The following is a 13,069-nucleotide window of genomic DNA, read 5'->3' as shown; positions in this document are numbered from 1 at the left end:
CCCGTGGCGCAGGTATAAAAGCCGGGCGGGAGGGGGTGTGCCTCAGTGTGCGGCTGGGATAGGGCTGGGCGGGCGGTTGGTTTTAGGCCTTGTTTCTCTGTCTCTGTATTCTTTCTCTTTCTTAAATCAGATCTTGTTCTCAGGTTGCTCTCTCTGTATGTATATTGTAGGTAGGGCCGGGGCAGATATGCTGGGCTAGAGATCTAGTCCTAAAGCTTCCTGCAGGAGAGGCTTTAGTAAGGCCTTGGGGGGGCTCCCCTATGCTTTCCCTGCCTCTCTGTAGCTGCTGGCCTGAAAGGCAAAGGTGCAAACTGACTTCTAGGGCTGAAACCAGCTTCTGGGGGTCTTTCCTAGGGACAGTCTGAATGAGAAATAGTGGGTCATGAGAAAATTCAGGTTGAAAGAGAGCTCAAGAGATTGTCTAGTCCAGCTCTCCTGCTCAAAGCCAAGTCAGCTAGCAGATCAAATTAGGCTGCTTAAGATTTGGTGTAGATACTTGGGAATGCTAGGCTTAAAGAAGAAAGCTCTTCTGCTTTGCAGGAGCAATTAATAAACCTCATTAAATGGGTCTGTGTGTCTCAGGGCTCCCTAAAACACTTGGCAATAATTGCTGTCTCATGAGGTGCAGCTGTTTTCTACTGGGAAGGGATGGAAGCTGTAGGGAGAATTCAAGATACTTGAGCAAAAAGGGCTTCTGAAACTTGAATGACAAATAATGGTGCCTTCCCTGTTCTGGGCATATGGTCACTTCTGGTTGTCTTGTAGCATAATGCTTTAGTGCGAAAGTATCGGTGGGGGAAGGATAAATGCCCTGCAACTTTGCATAGGTGTTTGGAGCTTACCGATCTCTGTTCTGGCTATTCAACTTTAGCATTCAAAGTAATTGCAACCTGCTAGGTAGAAGCAACACTAAAGTTATTTAATAGAAAAGTCTAAGATCAATTTTGTAGTCTTCAAGTGCTTTACACTTAAATATGATGCTGAGGTCTCAGCAAGCAGATGGTTTGACCTTCCTCCTGTCTTGTCAGAGCTGGTTGGGCTGTGGATGGTGGAGTGTCTGTCTGGGAGCGGGACAGGTTGGCAATGCCATCTGGCGCATAGCTCTGGATGCGCTCAGTCACACTGATTGTCATCTTTTTGGGATGCATCCGGTGTTGATACAAGCAGCTCCCTGGCAGCACCTGTGAAGTTCAGAGCTGAAGCAATAAAAAGTGGCTTTTGGAAGGAAATAGACTCCATGTAGTGTTGTCATGCCATCATATGCAATCACAGAGTCTAGGATAAAACACTACATCTTAAGGAACAGTCCTCTGTGGCTGTGAAAAATTAACTGGAGGAGATCAAATAGGAGTTTGTACTCTATATCTGGTCTGTGCCATTTAAAAGCCAGCATTTAATGTGCTTGGGAGCATGGTGCCTATGGGCTGGCTGTGCTACGTGTATTTTGTACTGCGTCATCGTGCCAAAGCCAAATGATTGATGGGACCAGTAGCAATTTATATAAAAAACATTAAATGTCTCAGGAAGATGAGAGGGGCCCCAGGGAGTCTTTGGCATCTGTTACTGACACATTTGGGAAGAAGGAGAAGAGCAATTGTTGCACACTGCGTATAGCTGTAGTGTCTGTCTTGGGGGGACTTTCATAGCTTGAGCATGTGGCTGGGTACTTTCAAAGCTTTCAAATTGCAGCCCTCTGCCTCAGTTTCCCCATTGTGTAGGAGGGAGAGTGCAGCCTGTAGGCACAGGGGAGTGCCAGATACAGATTTGCAAAGGGACTAAAGGATCCCCATCTTGTTCGGATGGGCTAGTGCAAAAATGCTTCCTCTGAACAAGAAAATGAGTTGTTGATGAGATAGCAGCATGGCATGGTTTCAGGTGGACTGAACAGGGGCGTGCTTAGAGGGTAATGGGCACAGCAAGCCAGGAGACCTCCCCTTCTCTCCCTGGCTCTGTCTCAGTTACTACATGACTCACATCCCTTCTGTCCCTAAATGCAGCCAATGGGAAAGACATGGGRTTTAGGTGAAAATTTTGTCCATGTGAGTATGGCCCTCCCTGGCACACAACATGGATTAAAGCCAAAGTTTCCTGCTCCTTCTGGACAAGTAACCTTTCCATCTTCAGCAAGCAGGACTGTGCTGAGCCCCAGGCTGCTTGCTGCAGCCCTGTCGTGTTCCTGGCCATACTCCTAGGTTAAACCACCAAATCCTGGAGTCCCATGATGACAACACTCGAAAGAGGGTCATGAAGAGGGGAGGGAAGGTTGTACCCTGCAACATGCTGGCTGGTGAGCCCAGGGAAGTTGTGAGGAGGAAGAGCACGGAGACGCACTTGAGTCATTGATAATCAGTAGATTGTTCGGCCCTTCACTCCCACTGGAACTTGGGGAAGCCCTGGGCTGGGCTAGGGTGGATCAGTGGAACAAGAGTTTGGCCAAGGCCAGCTGCGATGGAGGGAGATCTCCTATCTCAGGGCTTTTAAAAAGGATCAGTTAGAGAATAATAAAACAGGGTTGAGCCCAGTCCTGGTTGTCATAGAACTGGTAGTAATGCTACCAGAGGAGGAGGGTGATGGTCCTTAATGCTTTCCATTCAAGCTCAGGAAATCTCTGTCATCGTGAGTTAGGGCCAGTCACAATCTCTTTGGGTCTCTGCCCTGAAAGCAAGCAGCATGAGAAAAGGGATTGGTAGGAGTTGCAAATGCTGCTGTAGGCCTGGATTTCTGCAGAGCTTCACAAGAGGGCAGAAATCAGCTGCAGGAAGTGCATGTGGCTTTTGGAGCCTGACAGTGACTTTCTGATGGAAAATTCTTAGGGATGTTCTGGTTTGCTCTCAAGCAGAAATGTATTACAGATTTGCTGTGAGAGCTGCTGTAAACTCACAGCAGAGACCACAAGCAAGAGCACTATCCTTGCCACAAGCACCTTTGTCAAGATAGTTGTGCATTTAGTATCAGCTATCCGCATTTAGTATCACCTACCCTCATCCCTCTGTCTCTTGGGGGGGATTACAGGGGTCCATGCCCATTCACAAAAGGTTATTTATTCCAGATACAGGTGGGGAAGAGGGGGAAGGAGAAGCGAAGCTATGGAAGGAGATGGAGGGCATTAACTCGAGTTTGTGGGAGGCTGGAGAAGGGGATGGTTGAATGCAGTAGCGTGGCTAGCTGTTCCCTTGCTCAGCTGAAGTGCAGCCCCTCTGTCCCCAGACATGTTACTGCTTCTGTTTACAGCACCTCCCCAACTGAAAGGGATCGTGGTTTACGCCAGTGCACTGGCTTGAAAATTGCCATGACAGAGGAAGCAGACGCGTGTCTCCGCTTGCAGTCCTGACTGCATGCAAACCGCACTCCTTCATCTGGCGTGCAGGATGGAGAGCTGGGGGCAAGGAACCCTTGAGCCCATTCTCATTTAATCTGCGTCTGTGTCAGATTGAAGAAGCACCTCTTTGGGATGAGGTGGGCTGCTCTGAATGGGAAGGAACAGCAAAGGGGCTTGGGGATGGGCTTTCATTTGTCCTTGCTGTGTGTTAGCACAGTGCGTTAGCCTGCCGCAGCCGATTGTCTCAAGGGAAGGTCAGCRAAGAGTTGTGATTGTGCATTCCTTTGCCCTCCGCCTTGATCCATAACCACCCTCCTAACAAATCAATGTGGGAGAGGTGGGGAGAGATCGGTGGTTTTGGATGTGCTGCTTTAATTGTGTCCAGAGGGTCCCGTCAGCTCGAGCATGCACAGCAGTTCTCGGGGGGGTCTGCCTGTGCTTTGGCTTGGGGAAAACACTGCCGTGGCTGGATCAAAGGCTGAGAGCAGCCTTGGCCCCGGAGGGCTATCTGTTTCCCAACGAGAAGGAAGCTGTAAGAGGAATTTGCGTTTGCAAAACTGAAACYGTTGCACATGCAAACAAGCACCTGTGGCCCCATTGAGTAACCCCCCACTTATCCAGCTCCTGTCAGGGAATCCGGAGCAATTTGAACCATCCATCCAACAAGCCTCGTTGAGGAAACTGAGGCACAGAGCAATGCTGTGACCTTAGTCTTGCACAATAGGGAGAGACTTGTAAGAAGAACCTGGGAGTCCCAACTTGTCCTTTCTTACAGGCCTTGCTCCAGTTCTGGTTTCTTCTCCCAAAGCTGGGAGCCAGATGAGCATCTTTTGCTCTTCCCAAGGAGAAGGAACCCAGGAGTGCTGATTTTTTGGTCCTGCCCTTTTCATAACAACCTCGTTGCACCTTTGGCTCTGTTAGGTAACAAGTCTCTGTAGAGTTGGAACGGGTGTTTCGGGGATCTTGCTCTTCTTTCCCCATTTCTGAGGCAGAAAGGAGGACCTAGAGCTCTGGATATGCATGCTCTCCTCAATCGATTAGTCTTTCTCAGAGCTGCAAAAAGCAGCCAGGAGGCCTGACTCGCAACCTCCTCCCTCCTCATCTCTAACCCCTAGACAACACACTCTCCCACTCGCTGCGGGAACAGATGGCGAACTGCGAGGAGCAGACGGCCGCCTGAAACAAGCTTACAGCGTAACCCTGCTTGGCAGTGAAGGGCAGCCCATGAGCAGGGGAGCGCTCTGGGTCGCTAAGCGGCCTGACGGGGACCAAAGCAAAGATGGATCCACTGGGAATTAATCTTACCCTGTGCAAATGCAGCAAGGCAGGGAGACCTGCATCAGCTGGGCCCCGTGGACAGCATCAGCGGGGAACAGCCGTGCTGAGATGGCAGGGATTGCACCAAAAAGAGTTGCAGAGCCTGGGGTGGCCAGGGGCTAGACAGCAGTTGGATCCTTTTAGAATTAGACAGTGATGGGGACCCAGATAATCAACAACTGACACTTCTAATTCCTCATATGATATTTAAACTTAAAAGTCTCCCTAAAGTCAATGCTGTATTGGTGGAAGCAGCCCATTCTGCATGGTGCAAATGGCCTGCGAGGAAAAGGCAGAGAAAACGCAGTAGGGCTGTTTGTGGAGTGGGGCATGAACTAAACTCATCCTGCAAAGCGCGGTCTTATCTCTTAAGCCCTCGTCTATGAAGCGGGATTTGCTGGGGGTGTGCTGGCAGTCGGGCTGACTCCCAGGGAAGTGCAAAGCCAGATCCAGGGCTAGAGACAGCTGGGCCACCAGTTTTCTCCTGTGGTGGCTCTGGCCTTGGAGGTGGGGTTTGCTCACGTGGGTTGACTTCAGGAAATCAATGCCTAAGTGTTTAAAATAATTTAAAGAGTGCTTTCACTTGAAGTTTTGTTTAAAAGGAGCTAAAAATAAATCTTCAGTTGTAAAGCAAAATAAAAACACTGCCATCTTTCATTCTAGTTATTATACAGTAGCTGGCATTCTTTAGACAAAGCTTAAAATAACCATGAACATACCAGTGAAAATAAATGGGTGAGTCATGTTTGTTAATGCAGGATTAGAAGTATTGCTCTTGGCTCTACTGCTGCGTAACGTTGCGTGCTTCCTCTCTCAAACAGATAAAAGGTTTCTGGCAAGGCCAAGAAAATTTGGGATCTATCAATTCCAGGTCCCTCTGAACAAGGAGGTTTTAAAGCAGCAACCACTTTTTTGTTTATCGGTACAGTCCCTGGCACTGTGTCCTAAGCACTGCTGTAGTTCAAACCRTCAATAGTAATTAGGCTTGTACCTCACTCAGATGTGTAAACCTGATTTTGAAGGTTTAAGTGGAGAAGTTCACTCAAGGACTCATCTCCAAAGCCTCTGTGAGCAGTTCCAGGTCCTGCGCTCCTCTCTGCTCTCTCTTTATAGCCTTCCTCCATGGGGCAGGTGTTGAGAGAGGAGGAGGAAGGTGCCAGCGCTGCAGTTCCAGAAGTTGATCATGGCTTGGTTGCACAGGGTTCATCATCTGCCCTTTGGTTACAAAGACTCAAAGAGTTTCCCCTTAGGAAGGACTACTGCTGCTGGCATTCGGCATCCTGCTTGCAGCAGGACACATGCCGAAGGGGAAGGTGTCATTAAAAGTGGCTCTAGATGGCTTGTGGGAGTGCTGGAGGGRGTGGTTTGAGCAGCTATGGGAGTGGAGGGCAAATACGTCCACCCTGCTATGACAGTGATGTGCTGTCAGGCACGGATTACCAGCTCAGGATGTCCGTCAGGGACAGAGTTGATTCACTGGGACCAAAGCAATGGGAATTTGTAACCAGCAGGAAAGATGCTGTAGTTCTTACTGTGAGTCTCGTTCATGGAGATTTTAGGGTGCTTTAGGAGGAAATCAATGAACTTCAGTGGAGCAGCTTTGCTCTCCTGGGCTTAAGGACTTCGGCCGACCAGCTCTGCTGAATCTTGCTGGTGCTCTGGAAGGAGCTGTCTCTCTGACTGCCTGGAGGTGACTCTCCCTGCATGAAGGACAGCTTAATGTTCATGTGTGTCCACATCCCGCTGCTGCAGTTCACAGCCTGCCCCCTTAGCACAGGCAGCAAATGACAGTGATTGAAGTCAGGCAGTGACATACGGCAGCTAGGGAGGCGTGAGACGTCCGTGTTGGCTCTCCGCGTTATGTAGGGGGGCGGAGAGCTGCCGGAGGCAGCAAGTGCAGTGTACAGGCTTTTTGTGAAAGGATGGGTCCGTGCAATCAAAAAGGACTCAATGAAAGGCGGTGTAGCTAATGGTGGAAGATGTAGAGCAAGGATTCAGCCAAGCAGCTGGTCAAGGACCCTTCTGAAGGACCTGCAATGAGATGCCAGGCAGAGTCTTGGTTGGACCATAATGCACGTAATCCACCTGTATCCGGGTATGGGCCCCCGGCTGAGTCCTAGAGACCCTGTCTGTGGGGTCCTGAGTGCTAGGTGCAAGATGGGGCTCAGCTCTGCTTGGCTGCCATGAGTTGATTTAGACTGCTTACAGGTTAGGACCTCAGCACCATCACCAGCTAATGACTATTTGGGGGTCTCTCAAACTGAAAATATGAGGTACATGTTGCCTGAATATTTCTTCTCCCTGCCACCCAAGCCTTTATTTCTGATATCAGCCTGCTCTCGTTGGGGGATTTCTGTGTTTCTTCCTTTCAAATATCCCAGTCCAAATACAGGTCAGCAAAGGGGATTCCTGTTAAAAGCACCCAGCCCACCACAGAGGGGTAACGCTGCCTGGTGCAGCCTAATAGGTCCTGTATTTCTAGCCTGGACCTCTTTGCTATATATTTTAATGTGTATATATTGCATATGATCTTTGAGCTATTAGGGACACGTGCAAGTTGTGAACTATCACCTTGGGAGGAAAAGCAGAAAAAAAAAAGACCAAAAAAAGCTCTAAGTGCTGTGGCATGATGCTGACAGAAAGCATTAGCGTTCGGTTCCTGGGATAGAGCTYGGGTTCATTAGAGAAGTTAGTAGTGATGCATATTAATTGTGGAAGAACACATCTCTTATTTATTAAGGAGAGTAATGCTTTTTCATATGAATATTTAATGAAGCACCCCCCCCCCTCAGTTTCATTTCTCCTCCTCCCCTTTGTTTCAGCTCAGCTCAAGCATGTTCCTGGGCAGAAAGTACAATCAAGGGTACTGCTGTATCATCTAAAAAGCCAGCTCTGGATTGTGATCTTTGCTGTCTCGTGGGCTTAAAACTTCCCTTTGTGACCCTGTAATTCTGCTTTTTTATTGCCAGTGTGCAAAAGGTCAGAGCGCCTAGTTTCATGCTCATACTGGCCCCACTCTGCTCCTGATGGACAGCTTAAGTCACCTGCAGATGGTGCTCAGGGGTGCAAAGCCGTCCAGAGTTTCTGCATTCCTGCAGTGATTGAAAATCGCAGTTTGAAATCCTGGGCCCAGCCTGGGTTTCTGTGTGGGATGCAGCGGCATTAGAGCCAGCATCAGAGTGGGTCCCGATGCCTTCCATAAGAAGACAGCTTCAGCAGGCTTTGGGTGTCCAACATAAGAACAGGTCTGCTGTCTGCTTTCCTCAATGCCAGAGGAGATCTGAAAACAGAACTTTATTTTCAGTAGAAATGCTTCAAGAAATGATTCCTCTCTTCCTAGCACCAGACTTGGTTTTATCCCTTTGCAGTTCTAGTGGTGGGTAGAGGAAGCTGGCAGAACCGTCAGGGCAGCCCTGCTTGGCTGGACACTTGTCTGGATCTGCACACTTGGGAAGCCAAAGTGGCCTTTCTCATGCCACCTCGCAGAGCAGTGGCAGAGGGGGACGTGCTGTCACGGCTCTAGCTCATGGCTTGATGTCCGCTGCCACCTTACATCCATTTAAGCTTGGCATGCAAGGCTCATCGGACTGCTTTGCGTTGATGAGATCAAGGCCCTTCGGTCAACAGGGGTGAGCAACTCCTTCCTCTGTTTTCCTTTGGCTCCACAAGAAAAAGGAGGCAACCGGAGGCTGCTCTTCCTAAGGAGGGTTGAAGTCATTAGCTGCGGTTCTCTTGCTTCCTTGACAATGTGTTAATTGCTTGCCTGGCTAGTGGGTCTGCTGGGCTGCTTGCTGCAGAGGATCTATGGGTTTATCTTCTCCTTAAAAAGGAGAAAGRAGTGTCTGCAAGAGCACTGTGCTCTTTCCCACCCATCCCTACAGAGTTCAGCGAGAAACATGGTGTATCGGATTTGTGCTCCAGATGTTTTTACTGCAGGAGCACCACTAACCTCCTTCCATCCCCATCCGGGTTTGTGACTGCAGCAATGCAGTGYGCAGCTTTGGGGAGAAGAGGGGGCAAATTCCCTCTTTACAGCGGTGAAGAAGCAGGAGCCGGGGTCTCGCAACGAGCAACATCTTGCAAAAGCGGAATTTCGACTCYGCAGAGTGGATGTCTGACTGCAGTGAGCTCCCGTGCTCACATCCCCTCTGCTGATGCAATGGCCCAGAAGTCATGAGAGCTGTCTCGCTAGTCAGCCTTGCGTCTGCCAGCCCTGTCTGAGCGGCAGCTGCACAGTCGCTCCTGCCTTGGGTCGCTGTCAGCACACAACAGGCAAGGTTATTACATGTGACAGCCTTGTCACCCCTCTGAGAAATCACACGCCAGCGCAGTATTGATCGTGCTTAAATTCACTGAAGGCAGTAAATGACCCACCTCTCTATTTAGGATTTTTTTTAGAGAATGGTCTTGCTATTAAAAATCCCACTCTGGGTCTGTCATATACACAGACCCAGTCTGACACCAGTCTGTTCTCCTCACCTCGACTGCCAGCATATTTCCCTGCTGCTGCTTCCCTGGAGCCATGGTAAGGCTGGCAGGATGGCTGTGTGCAGCGCTGCACGGAGGTGGCAGAGCCCCGCTTTGCCCGTGAGCTGCTCTGATGAGGTTTGGCAGCCCAGAAGAGCAGCTTCCGACTCCTTTCCAAACATTTGCTTTCTACTTCATATGGTTTGGCTAGATTATAACCCCCCCAGAGATGATGGCAGACTCGGAAAACTATAGGAAACAGCAGCAGGAGGGCAGGGATGGTCTGGGTGTCTCTTCATTCCTGCTCTAATTTGTCTCCCAGGGCTGTGGTTTCTCTGCCCCTGAGTCCCTTTCCAGGCGGTGAAAGTGCTTGCCATTTTCTCCTGACATGGGTTTCGGGGACAGGTTCCCATAATGTGTGGAAGCCCCTACAATCTAGGGGAAAAAATCCAGGGGAAACAGCAAAGTTGTCTTGGTTAGTCTGAGCTTCTCAGAACTGCTCTGTTGCATTGACTTCTTTGGGGTTTGCAGACTGGGGCACTGCAGGACTGCGTCTCATGAGGACCATGATCTGGAAGGCTCAGATCAAACCCACATCCCCCAGATACCATCAGCGCTTTCCCGCAAGCCCTGCAAGAGAGGCAGTATGTTTCCATCCCTTTGACAGCAGAGCCTAGCAGCTGGAGCACTCTGCCAGGCAGCAGAGGCTGGACTCCAGCTGCCCCCCAGCCCAAGAGGGTTCAAATCAATCTCAGTGGCAAGGATGGAGAAACTCACTGGAAGAACCTCACCGAGCAGCACCTGCCTCAAATAGATGAAGCAATTTCTTGGGTGGTTCTTTCATTCAGAGACTGACTGGCCATAGAGATTTCCACAGGGCACATTTTCTATAGCTGGTAGTAAAGGGTGGTCATTTGTGAGCGTATAAATGGCCAGAAGTTGCCGGCTTCTAGGCTTAGATGAGTTTGGATGCTGGATGATGGGGATGGCAAGTGATCCTGTGCGCTTGTTGCATGAGGTCTCGCAGCAGCCATCCTGCCCCAGAGCTGGCTGTGGGTGGTGAAGGGGACTGCAGAGCRGGTGGCTCTGTCTATGCCCTGCTGGAGTGACATGCCACCACGGCTCGCAGCGAAACATTGGTGGCAAAGTCCTCGGCGGGAGGAGATGCGTTACAGTATCGTAGCTTAAACGCCAACCTGCTTGGTGCTCATTGACTGGTCTTGTTAGCACTTTGCGCTGTGGGACACGGAGAGCCCTCTCCTCCCTCTCCGCCCCTGCAAGCGTGCGCGGCGCAGTGTTTTGGGTAGGAAATAGAGCAGAAGGAATCGAGCGTAGCATGTGTTCCTTCTAAAGATAGCATGCTGTAGCTTGGACCAAGGAGCCTGCTACACTCGGCATTCACAACTCCATTGCCCTCCCTTAATGACAGGTCTCCCGGAGCCCTGGAAGGGTGCCAGACCTGGAGTTCCTGGGACTTGGCTTCCCTGCTGCAGTGGACTAGAAAACGTACACACAGAGCACGAAAACATGGGCGCTTTCGCTCGCTGGCGCTTCTATTTCAGTCCTATCCGAGCCTGGCTGTCACCTGCGTCACAACACTGATGCATGGCCTCTGCCAGAGAAGAGCAGCAACCTTGGCCTGTCTGATAGTCTCCATGTCGGCTGGTGGCCCCACGTGTCACATAAATCAGCTTCAAGGCTACCATAGTGTTTTCCCAAGGTGCTTTTGGGGGAATGGTTTGATTTCCCTGCCTGGCCACGCTCATAGCAAGCTGGGTATGGGTGTCGTGCAGGGATTCCCTTCATGCAGGGACCCCACGGAGGCTGCCTGCCCCGTCAGGCTACCGGAGCAGATGTAGGATCTGGGCCCAGGATTTCCGCAGGGTGGTTCAGTGCATTAAATCTGGCCGTGCTTGCTCGCCTGAAGGCCCTCCATCTGGCGCGCGCAGGCTGAACTCGCCAGGCTGTTGCTGCTGAGAAGGGATGTGGCAAAGGGGGTGGGAGCTGGAAGAGGCTTTTGTCTTCAAAGTAAATCTCAACCCATACACGTCACGAATCTTGGGTTCTCATGCATAACCATGCATTATGCATGCTACAGCTCTTTGCAACAGCAGAGTACTCATAGAGTCTCCCTCAGCTATTCAACACCCTATTTTGCATTGAAATCGGTAGAGACTGGATTTTTTGGGAGCCCAGCTGTTGTTYGGGGCATCCCCGGGAGGGGTGCTGTAGAAATACCTAGTACCCATGAAGAGCTGGCCCCAAAGGTGGAAGCAGGGGCTGAACCCCTCTTGCAATTAAAGGGAAGAAACGACATTTTGGTCTCCCTCCTTTGCAAATCCCCTGCGCTGCAGAGCTCTGCCCTCTCCGCACCGCTGGGCCAGCCCCCTGCCGCCGAGCGGGCTGAGGCTGACAGCTTTGCAGCCATCAAGAAGCCAGGCAGAGAGAGGAAAAGACAGGCCGTGTACCTGGGAAAAAAATCGCGTCAAGTCATGTTAAAGCAAGCGAAGAAGTCGCTGCAGGTCTGAAAGGAAAGCACTGTCTGGGGTGAGCTCTCTGGGGCTTTGAAACCTTTCCGGCCCTGCCTGCAAAGTGGATTTGCGGTCTTCGTGCGGCCGCGCTGGATGGCGTCGAGCCGTTTCCATTTGGAGAGCCTCGGCGCTGAGCTGCGAAAGGAGCATCCCTCGCCGCGGCTTTCCCTAGCGGGGAAGCGCAGGTGGGGTTCGGCCGAGAGCTGCGGAAAGGGGTTGTGTCGGAGCACGTAGCCGAGGGCTGGAGACATCCCTGAGGCGTCTGGTCGGTCGGCCAAGATTATTAACTTCGTTCTCGCTAGCAGCAGTGCTGGACCGGGGCGTACCGAGCGTTATTTTCTCCACCAAAGGGTGCCGTACGAGGAGGGGAAGCATCTCGTTGCTGACACCTGTGAAATGGCCCAGTCCAAACATTTTTCCGGGGCGCTTTGGGTTCAAACGAATCCTTCAGCCCCATTCCTCTTGTTCTGGGAGGGTCACAGAATTGAGCCCTAAATGCACATCTAGGTGGAGTGACAGAGACTCTGAAACCTTCCTGCAACTCCCTCCATCCTCCCTAAATTCTCCCCTAGGCTCAATTTTCGGTTGCCTGCCACATTTTAGCGTTTGCTCTCACCTGCTTTCTCAGCCTCTCACTGTCTGGATCCAAATAGCTGCACCTCAGCTCTTTGTCCTGTTTTCGTGCCTGGTTGGTTTTTGAATACAAACACAGTGCAATAAAACTGCATTTAGCAGGGATTAGCTCAGCTAATCCCATAAATGTGGTTTTATTTGGTTATCGGAGGCAGTGCAGCATGTAGGGCTTTCTCCTCTGTTGACTTAGCTGCACTGGGGGTGCCGGAGGGTTTGCGGATCCCCCCACAGACAAAAAGACGGGCTGCCGGCGAGACAAACTCCTTTTCTTGTTCTGCAGGATTATTTTGATTTCCTTATTTTGCTAAGAAAAACAGCAGAGGTGCCCGCCTGGGCTTCAAGGTTCAGCATCCCCCTTTGCTCCCTTCCTGTCTCCCCCAGCCCCCAACCACTGCAGCTTTTTATAGAAGAACTAATATTAAAAATAAACACAACCACGCTTTCTGCGTGGCTACCATTGGGCTTAAGTTACTGTTGACAGGGTTTTTAACAGCTTCCTGAAACACCATGTGCCACTGGTCTAGCACTGTGGGTTTATTGTCCGCTTATTTTTGCTTCTGTATTAATAACCCTCCCAAATGCCTGAAGACAAATAGCTCGAGCCGCGGTGGGAGCGCGGCACAATGTGCCCTCTCAGGTCTGGGCTGCTGCGGCACATACCTTTCCCCCCTCCCTGAATTCAGCCGTGTCCGGCTGTGCAAGTTGGCAGCGTGGGGAGAAAGGCAAACAGAGCGGCTGGGGCTGCGCCGGAGGGTGGCGGAGGTCTGCACGCTACCGGGTGCTGGTTTCACCTCCAGGAAAT

Source organism: Apteryx rowi, unplaced genomic scaffold, assembly GCF_003343035.1.
Source record: "Apteryx rowi isolate R43461 unplaced genomic scaffold, aptRow1 scaffold_132, whole genome shotgun sequence".
NCBI classification, from domain to species: domain Eukaryota; kingdom Metazoa; phylum Chordata; class Aves; order Apterygiformes; family Apterygidae; genus Apteryx; species Apteryx rowi.
Note: the sequence above shows the minus strand (reverse complement) of the source record.